This window comes from Suncus etruscus, chromosome X (assembly GCF_024139225.1).
Source record: "Suncus etruscus isolate mSunEtr1 chromosome X, mSunEtr1.pri.cur, whole genome shotgun sequence".
NCBI classification, from domain to species: Eukaryota; Metazoa; Chordata; class Mammalia; order Eulipotyphla; family Soricidae; genus Suncus; species Suncus etruscus.
In genome coordinates this window covers 7,527,826-7,541,481 of record NC_064868.1, presented here as the reverse complement: position 1 = coordinate 7,541,481, position 13,656 = coordinate 7,527,826, and positions in this window count along the sequence as shown.

Here is a 13,656-nt window from a genome sequence, read left to right as displayed (position 1 = left end):
GCACCATGCCCACAGAGTGACAATATCCCTTCATCATCATTCAAAAGTTCTTTCTTGCTTAAAATGCACACCTCCGCATGGCAGCCTCAGTTCTTAGTTCTGTTGGCAATATATCAGGGTTTGCTTTCATTCATCATTGTCTGGTCTCTTATTTTTTTCTGTTTGTTTGACTTTGATGGACCATATCACACAGTACTCAGGAATCATTCGTGGCGAGCTTGAGAGAACCATATGTGGTGCTGGAGATCAAATCAAGGTTGGCCATATGTACAGACTCAGCTGTATTGAGTCTGGCCCTCTGACTTTGTTTTCTTTATACTACACATTGAACAAGATCATCTGGCCTTTGACTTTTTCTTCTAATTCAATTCACTTAACATGATGCCTTCTGGTTCCATTTGAGATAAAGCAAAATGCAAGATTTTATCTTTTTTTACAGTGAAGTAGTATCCCTTATGAGTATATATCACACTTTATTTTTATTTCTTTTTTTCTTGTGGTTTTTTTTTGGGGGGGGGTTTGGGTCCATACCTGACATTGTTCATAGGGTTAATCCTGAATCTATATTTGGGGATCTCTCCTGTAAGGGCTTGGAGGACCCACCACATGTGATGCCAGGGATTGTACTGAGGTCAACTAGATGCAAGGCAAGTGCCTTAATCCCTGTGCAGTTTACCTGGTCCTTATTTTTAATTTTTAAAACAAGTCTCCATATTGATGTTCATAAAGACTGAACCAGATATTCATATCAACAGTGAATAAGGGTTTTGTTTCCACCATATGCCTGATAGCTCTGATTGTTTTTGGTTGGTTGTTTTGATATAAACCATTTTCACTGGTCTAAGGTTATATCACATTGTCATTTTTATTTTTATTTATCTGATAACCAGTGGTTGCAAACACTTTTTCATATACTTATTGGTCATCTTGTTACTGCTTTATATATATTGGGCATTAGCCTTTTGTCAGATGTGTGATGTGCTAGTATTTTCCCCCATTTAACAGAATGTCTTAACACTTTGTCCATCATTTATTTCACTGTGCAGAAGTTTTTTAGTTTGATGTAGTGCCATTTGTTATATTCTACTTTTATTTTTTTTACTAGTGGGACTGGCACATTGAAGTCTCCTCCTGGTCAGTATCTTGAAGAGTTCTACCTATGTTTTTTTCAATGTATTATACTGAGATACTTGTCTGATGTCAAGATCTGTAATCTATTTGAAACTGACCTTCATGTATAATGTGAAGTAAGGCTTTCACTCTTGCATGAAGCTAATTTTTCCAGCACAATTTATTGGAGCTACTGTCCTTGCTCCATGTCATGTACTTAGCTTCTTTATCATAAATTAACTGTTCATACAACTGAAGGTATATCTCTGGACTTCCAATTCTATTCCATTGTTCAGAGATTCTGTCTTTATTCCAATGCCGTACAATTTTGATTACAATAACTTTATAGTATAATTTAAAATTTTAGGAATGAAAAGTTTCCTATCTTGTTTATTCTCAAAATTAATTTGACTATTTTGGCTTCACACAACTTTTAGAAGTACTTAATTCTATGTCCTTGTATAATTACATGAGAATTTTAGTTCTTGGATTTATATGGTATTGCCCAGGGATTACTTCTGGCCCTGCACTCAGGGTTAACTACTGTTTGTTCTCAAGGGAACATACACAGTACCAGGGATTAAATAGGGACCAGCCTCATGCAAGTAAAGTGCTTTAACACATCTGCCTTAATACTATCTGGTTCCATGCCTGGAGATTTTAATGGAGACTGTATTGATCATATAAATTGCTTTGGGTAGGATTGTCATTCTAACTATATTAATTCTTCCAATCCACAAACATGGAATGTTTCCATTTCCTTGTGTTTAATTTCTTTCAGTAGTGATATATACTTTTCATTAAATAAATCTTGTACTTCTTTTGGTAAGTTCATTTCTATGTACTTGTCTTTTTTGTGAAAAATCATAAATGAGATTTTCATATCTGAATGCTACAGATATTTTCTGTGAATTAATTTTGTAACCTGCTACTAAACTCTATAGATTTTGTGTTTATGTGTGTTTTAGGGATAGGGAGAAGTGTGGGAATTCATCTCCCTAACAAAAATCCCCAAGTATGGGCTATATCCCTAGCTAAGATAGTTTATGCATTAGCAATGCAAAGAGTTTGCAAATATGCATCCCAGAAAGAATAATATAGCAAGAAAGAATAGAATAGATGACGAATATCTGCAGCTGCAAAAATACGCCAGGCAAGAGACTAAGACTGTTTAAAGTCCTTTAGATGTAAGGACACCAGGGACAAGAGTAGAATAAAAAACAGTAAGGACTTCACTCCATATTTTAGGGGTATATTCTGAGAACTATATGAAATAGCCGAACTCTGATCTTCATGTATCTATTGAATGTTGATATACTCACTAACAGTCCTTAATATCTCTGTCAACAATAGCTTCCATGTTGGGTGGTTTAAAAAAAGTCGTTGGAAAACTACTACTATATTATGTCTCCTATGTGTGAGACCACTGATGGCTGCCTAGGTGACCCTAAAGCTTAGGCAGTCCATGATGTTTTTCTCTGCATGTCTTTGTTTTATTCTCTGCGACCAACATCCGCTTGATGGAGGTTGAAGGTGCCAATCTGATTGGCAGAATCTTTAGAGATTTCTCTGTGCAATATTATGTCATCTATACAACATGAGTGTTTGCTTGCTTTTCCATTTGTATTTCTTTTAGTTTTATTTTTTGCTTGATTGCTATGGCTAAGATACTATAGTGCAATATAGCAGTGAGAGTGGACATCCTGGTCTTATTTCTGAACTTATAGGAAAAGCTTTCAGTTTGACAAATGTAATTTTATTTTGTTTTTGGACCACACCCGGTGATGTTCAGGAGTTACTCCTGGCTATGCGCTTAGAAATCGCACCTGACTTGGGGGACCATATGGGATGCCGGGGATCGAACTCAGGTCCGTCCTGGGCAAACGCCCTACTGCACTATTGCTCCGGCCCTCAAATATGATTTTTACATTAAATTCTTCAGTGTTTAAGATCTGGTAGAATCAACATGAGTTCTTTTTTTTTTTTTTTTTTTTTTTTTTGGTTTTTGGGCCACACCCTGTGACGCTCAGGGGTTACTCCTGGCTATGTGCTCAGAAGTTGCTCCTGGCTTGGGGGACCATATGGGACACCGGGGGATCGAACCGCGGTCCATCCAAGGCTAGCGCAGGCAAAGCAGGCACCTTACCTTTAGCGCCACCGCCCGGCCCCAGAATCAACATGAGTTCTATGGCTGCAAGTGACAAAAGATTCTACCCAAACTGAGGTAGCATAACTAATTTAAAACAAAAAAGTGAATGATTATTCATAGACTTCTGCTGTTGACTTTGGGCCACACCTGACAGTGCTCAGGACTTACTACTGGCTCTACACTTAGGGATCATTCCTAGAAAGTTTCAGGAGACCTTTGGGTCTGCTAGGGATTCAACCCAGATCAGCTGTGTACAGATAAGTCCCCTAATGCAACTGTACAGTTGCTTTAGCTCCTACTAGGAGATATCTGTTGGAATCCTTTATTTTTCTATATTTTCTTTGTATGTTACTCTCTCTGTATTAATTGCACCCTCAGACTGGCTATCAACCTTATAACAACTGTGTTTAAATGCCATAATAGACAGAAAAAAGTTAATCTACATCCCAGATCCTTATATCCCCAGGACCTCTGAGACTCATTTATACTGTCTGTCTTTAGCTACCTGCCCACCCTGAATACTCCCTTAACCAGGAGAAGAGGGTATTTTCAGACCTGAATTAAGATCCCATTCCAGAACACTATTGCCTTATTAGTACCCCTTTCACACTGTGTCAATCAGGGACCATACTTAGAGTGAAGGGTAGTGTCAATTCCATGCAACTCACCTCAGGGAGATGATTACAAAAGGGGTGACTTATAAAAGTAAAAGTGGGGTCTTAGATTATAAGGAATTTTGATCACTCAGTCACTACATGATTAAGGACTAAAACAACTGGGTAGATGCCACTAGTAGTAAATGACAATTAATGAATACTATGAGGCAGCCTCTGCACTGCTTAAATGGTCCTACATTGATCAGAGAATGTGTTTGGCTGGCTGCATATAATAAAGTGATCACAAGTGATCCTTAAGTGAATTTAAAGATCGTCATGTCATGTGATAATGAAGCATGATAAAAGTTCCTTCACCTTGTCATCCATGTCTCAGGCCCATCCAATATTTGTGCTCTCTTAGTGCACAGATCTGGCCTCTGCTGCTCCAGACAATGAGTCCTGGTTTCAGGTAGAGAAGGAGAAGGGCTCATAGTAGCTGAGTCTTGTCTTTCTTATCAGAAAAAGATTTTTTGGGGGCCACACCCAGTGACACTCAGGGGTTACTCCTGGCTATGCACTCAGAAATTGCTCCTGACTTGAGGGACCATATGGGACACCGGGGGATCAAACCACGGTCTGTCCTAGGTGAGCGCATGCAAGACAAAACACCCTACTGCTTGTGCCACTGCTCCGACCCCATCAGAAAAAGAATTTTTTCTGGGAGTCTCAGCTAGTAGATTTCCATTCATGTCTCATTGGCCACACTAAATCACATGACCACTGTGAACCGCAGGGAAGATAACATATCAAATTTTGCTGATAGATCATTGTTTCCAGAAGCAAAATTTGGCAAAAGAAAGGATGAATGAACATTGACTAGTATCTACAGGCAAATAGTAATAGCAGGTACTATATATTTTTTTAAAAAAATTTTTTTTAATTTAACCACCTTGATTACATACATGATTGTGTTCGGGTTTCAGTCATGTAAAGAACACCACCCATCACCAGTGCAACATATATATATATATTTTTTTTTCTTGTTTGTTTTTGGTTTTGACCACACTGGGCCACACTCAGGACTTAGTCCTGGCTCTATGCTCAGTGAGCACTCAGGGCAGGACTTGGGGGACCATATGTCGTTCTGGTGATTGAACCCAGATCAGCTGTGTGCAAGTCAAGTGTCCTCCCTTCTGTGCTACTGCTCTGGCCCCCACAATCTGTATTAACTAATTTATTGTTGACATCAACTCAGGTTGGTTGGTACAATTATATTCACAATTTCCCGAGAAACAGGCACACAGAAGTGATGTGACTTTCCCACTCTCACCCTCCTCCATTCTTTGACTAGTGGTGGAACTAGCACAAGACTACAGAGTCTGGGGCTAAAGCCATAGTGCAACAGATAAGGTGCTAGTCTTTCTTGCATACAACCAATCTGGGTTTGATCCTCAGCATTTGGTATGGTCCCCTGAGCTTGTAAGGAGTAAAAAGGCCTGAGCACAGTTGGATGTGGCCCAATACCCCCCGAAGACTTCAAGCAATCTCAATATAGAATCAAATTTTGTTGTGTTCCCAAATATATCTAGACCTACAGACCAGACTACATTTCTTCTCTAGGACATGTGTCCACTTGGGAAATGCCAGCCACTCCTAGAAATGGCAGGTGCTATTTGTTTCGCACTTTATAGCTTATTGAGAATTTTCCATTTTCATGATTCCATTGAAATATTATTGTCCCCATATTTTAAAATAAAGAAACAGAGGCTCAGAGAAATTATGCAAGTTGCCTGCGGTCTCTGAGTGGCAGAGATTTCTTTGAAATTGCAGAAATTTACCCTTGGTCCCCTTTCTTAATCTTCCAATGCTTCCATGCACAGTCACTTTATTTTTTAATTAAAAAATGACATTATTTTGCCTCAGGCCTTGCATTCATTTTGCCACCCTCTCAGGAAGAACACTACAGTGAAATGGTGACTCTTACGTCACCGATTCATGTAGCCAAACAAGCAAAGCTTGATTTGTTAGTAGGAACCATGTTCCACAGTAAGAAGGAGATGCCTAACAAAGAAGGGCCCAAGTGTTCTACAATTCAGAACTTCATTTGAAAATTGGAAGTGTATTGATAGTCATTAGATAAGTTTCCTTAGTTACATTAAATTAGTTTCTATTATTTCTTTCAAACTGTTTTTGCCAGAGATTTTTCACATCGTAAGGATAGTCCACTTATCTGGAGGAAATTCATGAAATTTCTCCACACTATTTATGGTTATGCTTGCTGATAGCTGTTATTTATTTCAGTCATTTCAAATCTTGAACATCTTATGCCACTTATAGACACATCACTCTTTGTTTTAGTGAAGGCCAGAAAGATAGCCAAAGAGCGAAGGTACTTGCCTTGCATGTGTTCAACCCGAGTTCTAACCCTACCATGGAATATGATCCCCTGAGCATCTCCCATAGTGATCCCTGAGAACAGACCCAGGAGTAAGCTTGAACACCATCTTGTGTAGCTCCCAAACCAAATCAAATGAATCAACAAGCTCCAACATTTGTTCTGGTGATTCTGGCCAATTGACTATAACTCTCACTAGAATACTGAAGAGTGGTTTGTTTGACCATCAATGCCATGAAAGAGTGGGTTGGGTTGAAGAAGAACTAGAACTGTCAAAACATACAAATTACATGGTGCTATTGAGCAGAGCAACATGCCTCAGTATTACTGGGGCCCTGAATTTGAAATATAATTTATTGAATCTCAGTTGACACCATTCCATCAGAGCCTTGAAAGAAGGTAGCAGCCTGCATTTTTAACAAACTTCCAGTTTTCTTTTTGTTCTTTAAAATTTTTTTTTAATTTAGCTTTTTGGGGTAAAAACTGTATGATCTTGGGGCCGGGGAGATAGCACAGCAGTAGGACTTTTGCCTTAGATGCAGAAGGACAGTGGTTCGAATCCTGGCATCCCATATGGTCTCCTGAGCCTGCCAGGAGCAATTTCTGAGCATAGAGCCAGTAGTAACTCCTGAGCGCTGTCGGGTGTGACCCAAAAACCATTAAAAGCAAACAAACAAACAAACAAAAAACCCTATATGATCTTTGGAGCGCAAGGCAAGCACCCTACCCCCTGTACTATCTCTCTCGTCTCTGCATGTTGATTTTTAGGCTTTTTAAAATAGGGAGTCCCTCCAGCAATACTTAATAGATCTGTGGGGTCATTCCTAGCAATTCTCAGTACGAACACTGCTCTACAGTTATGGGCTACCTGGGCTACAACTGGCAGTATTGGGGAGATTTGTAATGTGAGGTATCAAACTCAAGGGCTCGCTCATGCTAGGAGTAAGCCTCACATTTTGAATTCTCTTCCTGGCCTTTTCCATTTATTAGAAGCAAAGTTTTGTTTTAGGGCACCATATCTACAAGTGCTCAAGGATCACTCCTGGTGGGGCTCTGAGTCCATATGCAGTGGCAGGAACTTAACCTAGATAAATTGTATTCAAGGGCCCGGAGAGATAGCACAGCGGTGTTTGCCTTGCAAGCAGCCGATCCAGGACCAAAGGTGGTTGGTTCGAATCCCGGTGTCCCATATGGCCCCCTGTGCCTGCCAGGAGCTATTTCTGAGCAGACAGCCAGGATTAACTCCTGAGCATCGGCCGGGTGTGGCCCAAACCCCCCCCCCAAATTGTATTCAAGCAAATGAGGCTTAATTCCTATTCTACTTCTTCAGTCTTCCATTTATTTTAGTGATTATTTTATTAAAGTTTACTTCTCCAAGGCTCGAAACTTAATGAGGGGTGGGACCTTGTCAATTCTCTTGACTAGTATGTCGCCTACTGCTATGTTTAGAATAGTGCCTGGTACACAGCAGATGTTTAGCAAATAGTTGCTGAGCACATGAATGAAACCAAGTTAAAATTGCGCTCTTAAAGGAAATTTCTCTAAAAGCTTTCCCCAAAATTTCACCATAAACTCTTAGTTATCTCAGGCAATCAGGGACATAGTTTTGGTAAAGAAGTCATGGCTTTTTTTCCCCAGTTTATATATATCTCATAGCCTTAGTTTTCCTCTATGAATCCAAGTGTGCTTTGGATTCATGTGCTGCCCCACTGAATGTCCATAAGTGTTTTAAGCAAATACATTTATGCTCATGAATCCAAACTGGTTAATAGGGAGGCAATAGTGGCATAAAGAAATCTTGAAAAACTCTAGATTTAGCCTTTCTAATAATCAGAAAGTGGTGCATCCACCCAAGTTGTATTATTCCTACTCTGTTGGAAGGTACTATCATCTGTTGTGACTGACAATCCAGGTTACCAAGGTAGCCCATTAAAGAATCATTCTAGAATCTACCTATGTAAAATTCCACACAAGTCTTAAGCATTCTCTTCAAGTAAGACCAGTTTAATGATGGAATGTGTTTTGGCCTGCTGGTCAGGCTGAAAGAGGCAACAACCAGCAGAGTGAAGATCTAGAAGTCTATTTGCCTTGAACATTGTGTAAAAGACAAAACTTCAGAGGGAAGGGTAAGAATCCTTTCTTTCCTTTTTGGTTTTAGGGCCATACCCAGTGGTGATCAGGGTCTACTCCCAGTTCTATGCTGTGAAGTTGCTCCTGTCAGTGTGTGCGGGAAACGTGTGGTATCAGAAGTAGAATGGGTGTTTTCTACATGCCAAGCATGTATTTTCGGTCCAATGAACCATCTCTCTCACCTAGAGGGATACAGGTTCTTAAAAGCAGATGAATTCAATGAAATCTGAGTAGGCATGGAAACCACTTCACTGGAAATTCACCTTCTTTCTCTGTTTAGTAGTTTGGCCAGTTCACATGAATTTGGCTTTATGTACAGAATTTATCATACTTGAGTATATGGGAAGCTATCTTTCAGGGATGAAACTGGGTCACCTTCAGGTGCCATAGTTGCAAGATTGTCATATTGGAGAGTTACCTAAGTTCTTGGGGTCTAATTTCATCTTTTGCAAAAGGAAAGGCCTTTCTGAATGAGTCTAATGACCAGAGTATCTTACTATGACCTGTTACAGAGCTCAGGACCAAAGATACCATTGCAGTCTGACATGGGACTTTACCATCTGTGCCTAGATCAGTTTTTCCCAGTTCCTAACACGATAGGATATTGAATACATGTGCATTGCTTGCTTGGCTTTTGTTTTAGGGTGGCAGATTCTAGGTCCCATAGGAAGAAATGAAGTGCCAGAACTCTGCCATAGACTCACAATAGATATCAAACTGAGATAGATGCAAAACTAAAGCACAGACAAGTTAAAGCAACAGATTGTGACAATATTTAAAAATATCCTGACTCTCTAAATAAGGAGTTCTGATAAGCCCATTTGTAATTCATGCAACACACCCATAACTGTGCATATCTGAATTGTTTGTTGCCAGGGTAAATGACTTGAATGCAGCAGTTATAGCTAAAGATATCTCGGGATATGGGATAGTACTGATCTCTGCTGGTTTACAGATACTCCTCTCACAATCTCTTCCTATCCAGATAATTTGATTTTGGGCCCAATTGTTTGCTCTTCCTGCCTTCTTATCTCCTGCTTTTGTTCTCTTATATCATTACTCTACAAGATCCCCTCAATTTCATCTCCCCAAATCACTAAGGAATTGGGAACACCTGACATATATGGTATCTGTCTTTGATTAAAGCACCATTATGCGGGGGCATGACTATGTCCATCTACTATTCCAGATATAGGAACATACATTTTTCTCATTCTCTAATTAAGTCTGGGGCCTATGGGTTTTATTGTGCCAAAGACTTTGCAACTTGACCCTTCTTTCCATTTCTACTGCTATCACACAACCTTTGACATTTGGTTCATGAGAGTTGGGGCAATTTCTCATGCTCTTCCTGTGATTGTCTCCCTTAAACTTGACTAATTCAGTGATTATCATCTCCCTTCATCATTTGAAGTCTGCAATCCCGCTGTCCCACTGAATGTCCATAAGTGTTTTAAGCAAATACATTTTTTTATATTTCATTGATTATCAGATGCACCCCCATTTTGATATCCTGGAACTTGCCATGTGTTTTCAAATCATTGGAGTGCCATCATTTGGTGATTTATTTTTCTTATTGGGATATAAATGTTCTCAATTTAAGATGGTAAGCTCTCAATTTAGGATGCCATTGGCTTTAAGGTACCTTATAATTGATGGCAGCTTAAATTTGCTGAAATATACTCAGACTGACATTTTAAAATGAAGCTATTTTACATAAAAATATGTTCAGCTTCTCGAAGCATTATACTGGGCAGCACTGAGCCAGGATTTCTGGACGTCAGCCTAAAAGGGAGCGAACAGTAACTAGCAGCTGCCTCATTTAGACAAAAACCTCTCTAGACTGGCCCATCATTCCCACCCAGTCTGTTTTATTCATTTATATTATCCACCTCCACCCATGCAAGCACTTGAAACTGCAATTCAATTTGTAATTGAGTTCCAAGAGCAGTTCAGTTTGTAACCTAACAGCTGGGTCAAGTCTTAGCTATGGCTAAGATCAGACCAGCCTACACCCCGAGGTTTACATGCCTATTCTCTACTCTGCACTCATTCTCTCTACCAGTAACTGGAAACATTACTCAAACATAGCATGCTCTGTGTTCCCTTGAATGGTGCTCACCACCCTTTAAGTTCATGGAAGTATTTTCCAAATTGTTCTGGGAGAGTGTAGATTTTCTATACCCCAACAGCACAGTCATGTCATCCAACCTGCACCTCCATTCTTAAGACATTTGTGAACAGGTGTGTGTCTTTCATTTGCCAGTGAATTTGGTTTGGAAGTGAATCTAAATTTCTTCATCTTTGTATCCCTGCCCCAGAGCTGGAATATTCCCGGGAACAATGTATCTGATAAGTAGAGAAGAGATGGGTGTGTTTTCTGTATTTCAAATTTATTTTACTTTTTTAGTTTTGTCCCAGGATGAGTTCAAAGTGAAGACAGAGGGAAGGTGATTTCAGAACTCATTGCTGGTAGCAGAAGACTTCTAGCCCTGATTAGGAAGGGCCTTGGCAGCCAAAGTTGGCCTGGAGACTTAACACTCTGGGGGCCCAAAGGCACCAAACCAGAGCCAGCTCTGTGATGCTGAAAACAATTTAAAATTAGTAAACAGTAAAATCAACTTCTCATTGTACAGTGCTGTGGATCGTAATCCATGCATTGAGTAATTTAACTACCATCAGACCACACAATCTGGGCACAAATCTAGGGGATGCAGAACACAGAATATCATTCCCCAAACCCTGCCTTTTGCTCTTCTATTGTAGTCATGCCCTCCCTGTCCATGAGTCCTGGTAATTACGGCTCTCTCCATCATCGCAGAAATGTGAACACTCTTTGATGCCTGACTTCTTTCCCTCATTATAATGTCTTTGAGATTCATTCTGGTTATGGGTGTTAAGAGTTTGCTTCTTTTTATTGCTAAGTAACATTCCATTGTGTGTTGGCTTTTGTTTGGGTTGTTTGGGGGTTGTTCCAAAGTTAGGATTAGATGAGCCAATCAGGCTAGACAATTCCATATGAGGCCCTGCTGTACCAGGGACCACCAGGGTGACAACCAGTGGTGCTTAAGGAACTCTATGGCTATAGCAGGCAATACTGGGTGGAAGATTGGCATGTAATGTCAGAGATCAAACCCAGCCAGGTATATTTTCCTACACTCCTAAGTTTTATGCTCTCTCCTTGGCACTGGCATCCTCTGAGTTGGCCATCCTATAGTTGGATATCCACTCACCTAATGTGGGCCATTGGCTGTCTTTAGTATTTGACCATAGGAACATGTTGACAAATTTGTGGTGGATGTTCATTTCTGTTTCTCTAGGCGCTGGGTTCTACTTCAGGCTCTCTCACTAGCTGTTTCTATTAAAGTGCTGTCTATGTTGCTTTCATCTTGGTTGCTCAACCAAGGAAGGGTTCATCTTAATATTCTCAGGCTTGTTGACAGATTTAAGTTTCTTGGGAATATGTCTAACTGAGGACCTCAGTTCCCTGAGGGTTTTTGTCCAAAGACTTTTCTCAATCCTTTGCATTAAGGACTCTCCTACATGGCAGATTCCCATTGATGAGTGCCAGGTCAGCTGAGTTGATGGAGCTGGTAAACATCCCTGTCTGAGCTTTCCCACTTTCGTGCTATTGGGTATGAAGTTGTCAGGGGTCATTGGTGAAGAAATAGCAAAAGGATTCATCACCAGATAGACATAGTCTGTTTTCCTGGTTGACTTCGTATCTGGTTGCTTTGTCTACAGTCCAGCCTATTCCACTGTGTGTGTGTGTGTGTGTGTGTGTGAGAGAGAGAGAGAGAGAGAGAGAGAGAGAGAGACCAATAGCAGGCTTCCCATTAGAATTGCTTTTCCTTGGCAGAAGTTGGAAATGTGGTCAGCTCTAGAGAGCTTGGAGATAGGCTTGCATGGCAGTGCTCCATCACAATCTTTTGTAAGAAACTTATGCATCCCCCTACTGCCAGTTGTCAGCTACCAAAGACCTTTAGAGAATTGTTTGTTACCTCAGAATTAAACCATGAAATGAGCATTTGCTAGCAAGAAGTTGATTTGTATCAGGGACTAGATAGATAATGGTGATGGACAATATGGTAGTTTATTAAACTTCTACACCCGGGATACTGGTGCCCAAGAAACAGAATGCTGCTCCATCCTACATATGCTTCATCTCCTCTCTCTCTCTCTCTCTCTCTCTCTCTCTCGATTGAATATCCCCTTGAAAAAGACCCATTACAAAGATGTTAGTTCTGATAAACTAAGGCCCTCTGATGTGTAAAAGATCTAGCTTGGATAGATGAAGATATTAGGCATTTGACTAAAGAATGTTGTTCTTCTGATCATTACTGGTTCTAAACAATAAATATTGTACATGGAGGACAGTTGAGGATCTTGAACTAGAAGCGTGTGAGCCCCCTGACTCCATGCTTTTTGTCCTTTTCTCTCTCTTGTGCTTTCTCTTCTCTCTCTGTCTCTCTTTCTCTTCTCTCTCTCTGTCTCTCTTGTGCTCTCTCCCTCTTTGTTTTTGGGGCACACTCAGCAATGCTTAGGGGTTACTCCTGGTGGTGTTGAGGGATCATATGGGATGCTGCGGATTAAGCCCAGATTGGCCTCGTGCAAGTCAAGCACCCTACCTGCTGTACTATCCACCGTCACCCCCCTTCTTTTTCTTTTCTTAATCCTCTCCATATCCCTGCTTCAGACCTGTTTACCCAGGCCAGTCCCTGGCAGATTTAAAAGGGGGAAGAAAACTCTAGAGGTGAGAGAGAAAGTGATAAAGAAAGAGCAGATAGCCAACAGAGGTAAGAAAGAATGAGCTTACCCTGTAGAAGCAGAGAGCTCACCATTTTTCTATGCTACCAAATGGACACTTCTCCAGCTACTTGGACCTCTACTTGAGCATTATAATTAGGAACTTAGTTTATTTGGCTTTTGAGTTCACCTCTCCCATTTTACATCCTTTGCAGTTAAGAACTGCAAAATGGCTAGTTCATTAGAGCAACCTCCCTTTCTACTCTTTACCTCCCATAATCTGACCACTCCATTGTAGGTATAGTCTGGGCATCATTTCAAGAAAGACTCCCCTCTTTTCTCTTTCTGGAATAGAGCTCATTCTGTGTTCCCTGCTTATTCGATATTTTATTAGACAGCACTGCTTTCATTTATCAGTAGTAAATCATGTGTGGCTAGCACCGTTTTAGGTACCTGGACCTTATGTTCTGAGAGAGGAGAGTGATTTTAATTAATCACTCTATTTGGATTTCTATCCACTGATGTGTTTG